The sequence below is a fragment of the Nothobranchius furzeri genome, chromosome 18, assembly GCF_043380555.1.
Source record: "Nothobranchius furzeri strain GRZ-AD chromosome 18, NfurGRZ-RIMD1, whole genome shotgun sequence".
Classification (NCBI taxonomy): Eukaryota; Metazoa; Chordata; class Actinopteri; order Cyprinodontiformes; family Nothobranchiidae; genus Nothobranchius; species Nothobranchius furzeri.
This window is the reverse complement of record NC_091758.1, coordinates 37,955,997-37,964,366: the sequence shown is the minus strand read 5'-3', so window position 1 is coordinate 37,964,366 and position 8,370 is coordinate 37,955,997.

Genomic DNA, 8,370 nt, shown 5'->3' with positions numbered 1-8,370 from the left:
CATTTTTAGGACACATACCTTAGTATGATATTATTTATACATTTTTAGGACACATACCTTAGTATGATATTATTTCTACATTTTTAGGACACATACTATAATATGATATTATTTATACATTTTTAGGACACATACTATAGTATGCAATTATTTATACATTTTTAGGACACATACTGTAGTATGATATTATTTATACATTTTTAGGACACATACTATAATATGATATTATTTATACATTTTAGGACACATACTATAGTATGATATTATTTTTACATTTTTTGGACACATACTAAAGTATGATATTATTTATACATTTTTAGGACACATACCTTAGTATGATATTATTTATACATTTTTAGGACACATACTGTAGTATGATATTATTTATACATTTTTAGGACACATACTATAGTATGCAATTATTTTTACATTTTTTAGGACACATACTATAGTATGATATTATTTATAAATTTTGAGGACACATACTATAGTATGATATTATTTTTACATTTTTGGACACATACTAAAGTATGATATTATTTATACATTTTTAGGGCACATATTATTTTTACATTTTTTGGACACATACTAAAGTATGATATTATTTATACATTTTTAGGACACATACTATAGTATGATATTATTTATACATTTTTAGGACACATACCTTAGTATGATATTATTTATACATTTTTAGGACACATACCTTAGTATGATATTATTTATACATTTTTAGGACACATACTATAATATGATATTATTTATACATTTTTAGGACACATACTATAGTATGATATTATTTTTACATTTTTTGGACACATACTAAAGTATGATATTATTTATACATTTTTAGGACACATACCTTAGTATGATATTATTTATACATTTTTAGGACACATACTATAATATGACATTATTTATACATTTTTAGGACACATACCTTAGTATGATATTATTTATACATTTTTAGGACACATACTATAATATGATATTATTTATACATTTTTAGGACACATACTATAGTATGCAATTATTTATACATTTTTAGGACACATACTGTAGTATGATATTATTTATACATTTTTAGGACACATACTATAATATGATATTATTTATACATTTTTAGGACACATACTATAGTATGATATTATTTTTACATTTTTTGGACACATACTAAAGTATGATATTATTTATACATTTTTAGGACACATACTAAAGTATGATATTATTTATACATTTTTAGGACACATACTGTAGTGTGATATAATTTATACATTTTTAGGACACATACTATAATATGATATTATTTATACATTTTTAGGACACATACCTTAGTATGATATTATTTATACATTTTTAGGACACATACTGTAGTATGACATTATTTATACATTTTTAGGACACATACTATAGTATGCAATTATTTTTACATTTTTTAGGACACATACTATAGTATGATATTATTTATAAATTTTGAGGACACATACTATAGTATGATATTATTTTTACATTTTTTGGACACATACTAAAGTATGATATTATTTATACATTTTTAGGACACATACTATAGTATGATATTATTTATACATTTTTAGGACACATACCTTAGTATGATATTATTTATACATTTTTAGGACACATACCTTAGTATGATATTATTTATACATTTTTAGGACACATACTATAATATGATATTATTTATACATTTTTAGGACACATACTATAGTATGCAATTATTTATACATTTTTAGGACACATACTGTAGTATGATATTATTTATACATTTTTAGGACACATACTATAATATGATATTATTTATACATTTTTAGGACACATACTATAGAATGATATTATTTTTACATTTTTTGGACACATACTAAAGTATGATATTATTTATACATTTTTAGGACACATACCTTAGTATGATATTATTAATACATTTTTAGGACACATACTATAATATGATATTATTTATACATTTTTAGGACACATACTATAGTATGATATTATTTTTACATTTTTTGGACACATACTAAAGTATGATATTATTTATACATTTTTAGGACACATACCTTAGTATGATATTATTTATACATTTTTAGGACACATACTATAATATGACATTATTTATACATTTTTAGGACACATACCTTAGTATGATATTATTTACACATTTTTAGGACACATACTATAATATGATATTATTTATACATTTTTAGGACACATACTATAGTATGCAATTATTTATACATTTTTAGGACACATACTGTAGTATGATATTATTTATACATTTTTAGGACACATACTATAATATGATATGATTTATACATTTTTAGGACACATACTATAGTATGATATTATTTTTACATTTTTTGGACACATACTAAAGTATGATATTATTTATAAATTTTGAGGACACATACTATAGTATGATATTATTTTTACATTTTTTGGACACATACTAAAGTATGATATTATTTATACATTTTTAGGACACATACTATAGTATGATATTATTTATACATTTTTAGGACACATACCCTAGTATGATATTATTTATACATTTTTAGGACACATACTATAATATGATATTATTTTTACATTTTTTGGACACATACTAAAGTATGATATTATTTATACATTTTTAGGACACATACTATAGTATGATATTATTTATACATTTTTAGGACACATACCTTAGTATGATATTATTTATACTTTTTTAGGACACATACCTTAGTATGATATTATTTATACATTTTTAGGACACATACTATAATATGATATTATTTATACATTTTTAGGACACATACTATAGTATGATATTATTTTTACATTTTTTGGACACATACTAAAGTATGATATTATTTATACATTTTTAGGACACATACCTTAGTATGATATTATTTATACATTTTTAGGACACATACTACAATATGACATTATTTATACATTTTTAGGACACATACCTTAGTATGATATTATTTACACATTTTTAGGACACATACTATAATATGATATTATTTATACATTTTTAGGACACATACTATAGTATGCAATTATTTATACATTTTTAGGACACATACTGTAGTATGATATTATTTATACATTTTTAGGACACATACTATAATATGATATTATTTATACATTTTTAGGACACATACTATAGTATGATATTATTTTTACATTTTTTGGACACATACTAAAGTATGATACTATTTATACATTTTTAGGACACATACTAAAGTATGATATTATTTATACATTTTTAGGACACATACTGTAGTATGATATTATTTATACATTTTTAGGACACATACCTTAGTATGATATTATTTATACATTTTTAGGACACATACTATAATATGATATTATTTATACATTTTTAGGACACATACTATAGTATGATATTATTTTTACATTTTTTGGACACATACTAAAGTATGATATTATTTATACATTTTTAGGACACATACCTTAGTATGATATTATTTATACATTTTTAGGACACATACTATAAAATGATATTATTTATACATTTTTAGGACACATACTATAGTATGCAATTATTTATACATTTTTAGGACACATACTGTAGTATGATATTATTTATACATTTTTAGGACACATACTATAATATGATATTATTTATACATTTTTAGGACACATACTAAAGTATGATACTATTTATACATTTTTAGGACACATACTAAAGTATGATATTATTTATACATTTTTAGGACACATACTGTAGTATGATATTATTTATACATTTTTAGGACACATACCTTAGTATGATATTATTTATACATTTTTAGGACACATACTATAATATGATATTATTTATACATTTTTAGGACACATACTATAGTATGATATTATTTTTACATTTTTTGGACACATACTAAAGTATGATATTATTTATACATTTTTAGGACACATACCTTAGTATGATATTATTTATACATTTTTAGGACACATACTATAATATGACATTATTTATACATTTTTAGGACACATACCTTAGTATGATATTATTTACACATTTTTAGGACACATACTATAATATGATATTATTTATACATTTTTAGGACACATACTATAGTATGCAATTATTTATACATTTTTAGGACACATACTGTAGTATGATATTATTTATACATTTTTAGGACACATACTATAATATGATATTATTTATACATTTTTAGGACACATACTATAGTATGATATTATTTTTACATTTTTTGGACACATACTAAAGTATGATACTATTTATACATTTTTAGGACACATACTAAAGTATGATATTATTTATACATTTTTAGGACACATACTATAATATGATATTAATTATACATTTTTAGGACACATACTGTAGTATGACATTATTTATACATTTTTTAGGACACATACTATAGTATGATATTATTTATAAATTTTGAGGACACATACTATAGTATGATATTATTTTTACATTTTTTGGACACATACTAAAGTATGATATTATTTATACATTTTTAGGACACATACTATAGTATGATATTATTTATACATTTTTAGGACACATACCTTAGTATGATATTATTTATACATTTTTAGGACACATACCTTAGTATGATATTATTTATACATTTTTAGGACACATACTATAATATGATATTATTTATACATTTTTAGGACACATACTATAGTATGATATTATTTTTACATTTTTTGGACACATACTAAAGTATGATATTATTTATACATTTTTAGGACACATACCTTAGTATGATATTATTTATACATTTTTAGGACACATACTATAATATGATATTATTTATACATTTTTAGGACACATACTGTAGTATGACATTATTTATACATTTTTTAGGACACATACTATAGTATGATATTATTTATAAATTTTGAGGACACATACTATAGTATGATATTATTTTTACATGTTTTGGACACATACTAAAGTATGATATTATTTATACATTTTTAGGACACATACTATAGTATGATATTATTTATACATTTTTAGGACACATACCTTAGTATGATATTATTTATACATTTTTAGGACACATACCTTAGTATGATATTATTTATACATTTTTAGGACACATACTATAATATGATATTATTTATACATTTTTAGGACACATACTATAGTATGATATTATTTTTACATTTTTTGGACACATACTAAAGTATGATATTATTTATACATTTTTAGGACACATACCTTAGTATGATATTATTTATACATTTTTAGGACACATACTATAATATGACATTATTTATACATTTTTAGGACACATACCTTAGTATGATATTATTTACACATTTTTAGGACACATACTATAATATGATATTATTTATACATTTTTAGGACACATACTATAGTATGCAATTATTTATACATTTTTAGGACACATACTGTAGTATGATATTATTTATACATTTTTAGGACACATACCTTAGTATGATATTATTTATACATTTTTAGGACACATACTATAATATGACATTATTTATACATTTTTAGGACACATACCTTAGTATGATATTATTTACACATTTTTAGGACACATACTATAATATGATATTATTTATACATTTTTAGGACACATACTATAGTATGCAATTATTTATACATTTTTAGGACACATACTGTAGTATGATATTATTTATACATTTTTAGGACACATACTGTAGTATGACATTATTTATACATTTTTAGGACACATACTATAGTATGCAATTATTTTTACATTTTTTAGGACACATACTATAGTATGATATTATTTATAAATTTTGAGGACACATACTATAGTATGATATTATTTTTACATTTTTTGGAGACATACTAAAGTATGATATTATTTATACATTTTTAGGACACATACTATAGTATGATATTATTTATACATTTTTAGGACACATACCTTAGTATGATATTATTTATACATTTTTAGGACACATACCTTAGTATGATATTATTTATACATTTTTAGGACACATACTGTAGTATGATATTATTTATACATTTTTAGGACACATACTATAATATGATATTATTTATACATTTTTAGGACACATACTATAGAATGATATTATTTTTACATTTTTTGGACACATACTAAAGTATGATATTATTTATACATTTTTAGGACACATACCTTAGTATGATATTATTTATACATTTTTAGGACACATACTATAATATGATATTATTTATACATTTTTAGGACACATACCTTAGTATGATATTATTTATACATTTTTAGGACACATACTATAATATGATATTATTTATACATTTTTAGGACACATACTGTAGTATGATATTATTTATACATTTTTAGGACACATACTATAATATGATATTATTTATACATTTTTAGGACACATACTAAAGTATGATATTAGTTTTACATTTTTTGGACACATACTAAAGTATGATATTATTTATACATTTTTAAGACACATACCTTAGTATGATATTATTTATACATTTTTAGGACACATACTGTAGTATGACATTATTTATACATTGTTAGGACGCATACTATAGTATGCAATTTTTTTTACATTTTTAGGACACATACTATAGTATGATATTATTTATAAATTTTGAGGACACATACTATAGTATGATATTATTTTTACATTTTTTGGACACATACTAAAGTATGATATTATTTATACATTTTTAGGACACATACTATAGTATGATATTATTTATACATTTTTAGGACACATACCTTAGTATGATATTATTTATACATTTTAAGGACACATACCTTAGTATGATATTATTTATACATTTTTAGGACACATAGTATAGTATGCAATTTTTTAAACATTTTTTAGGACACATACTATAGTATGATATTATTTATACATTTTTAGGACACATACCTTAGTATGATATTATTTATACATTTTAGGACACATACTATAATATGATATTATTTATACATTTTTAGGACACATACTATAGTATCATATTATTTTTACATTTTTTGGACACATACTAAAGTATGATATTATTTATACATTTTTAGGACACATACTGTAGTATGATATTATTTATACATTTTTAGGACACATACTATAATATGATATTATTTATACATTTTTAGGACACATACTATAGTATGATATTATTTTTACATTTTTTGGACACATACTAAAGTATGATATTATTTATACATTTTTAGGACACATACCTTAGTATGATATTATTTATACATTTTTAGGACACATACTATAATATGACATTATTTATACATTTTTAGGACACATACCTTAGTATGATATTATTTACACATTTTTAGGACACATACTATAATATGATATTATTTATACATTTTTAGGACACATACTATAGTATGCAATTATTTATACATTTTTAGGACACATACTGTAGTATGATATTATTTATACATTTTTAGGACACATACTATAATATGATATTATTTATACATTTTTAGGACACATACTATAGTATGATATTATTTTTACATTTTTTGGACACATACTAAAGTATGATACTATTTATACATTTTTAGGACACATACTAAAGTATGATATTATTTATACATTTTTAGGACACATACTATAATATGATATTAATTATACATTTTTAGGACACATACTGTAGTATGACATTATTTATACATTTTTTAGGACACATACTATAGTATGATATTATTTATAAATTTTGAGGACACATACTATAGTATGATATTATTTTTACATTTTTTGGACACATACTAAAGTATGATATTATTTATACATTTTTAGGACACATACTATAGTATGATATTATTTATACATTTTTAGGACACATACCTTAGTATGATATTATTTATACATTTTTAGGACACATACCTTAGTATGATATTATTTATACATTTTTAGGACACATACTATAATATGATATTATTTATACATTTTTAGGACACATACTATAGTATGATATTATTTTTACATTTTTTGGACACATACTAAAGTATGATATTATTTATACATTTTTAGGACACATACCTTAGTATGATATTATTTATACATTTTTAGGACACATACTATAATATGATATTATTTATACATTTTTAGGACACATACTGTAGTATGACATTATTTATACATTTTTTAGGACACATACTATAGTATGATATTATTTATAAATTTTGAGGACACATACTATAGTATGATATTATTTTTACATGTTTTGGACACATACTAAAGTATGATATTATTTATACATTTTTAGGACACATACTATAGTATGATATTATTTATACATTTTTAGGACACATACCTTAGTATGATATTATTTATACATTTTTAGGACACATACCTTAGTATGATATT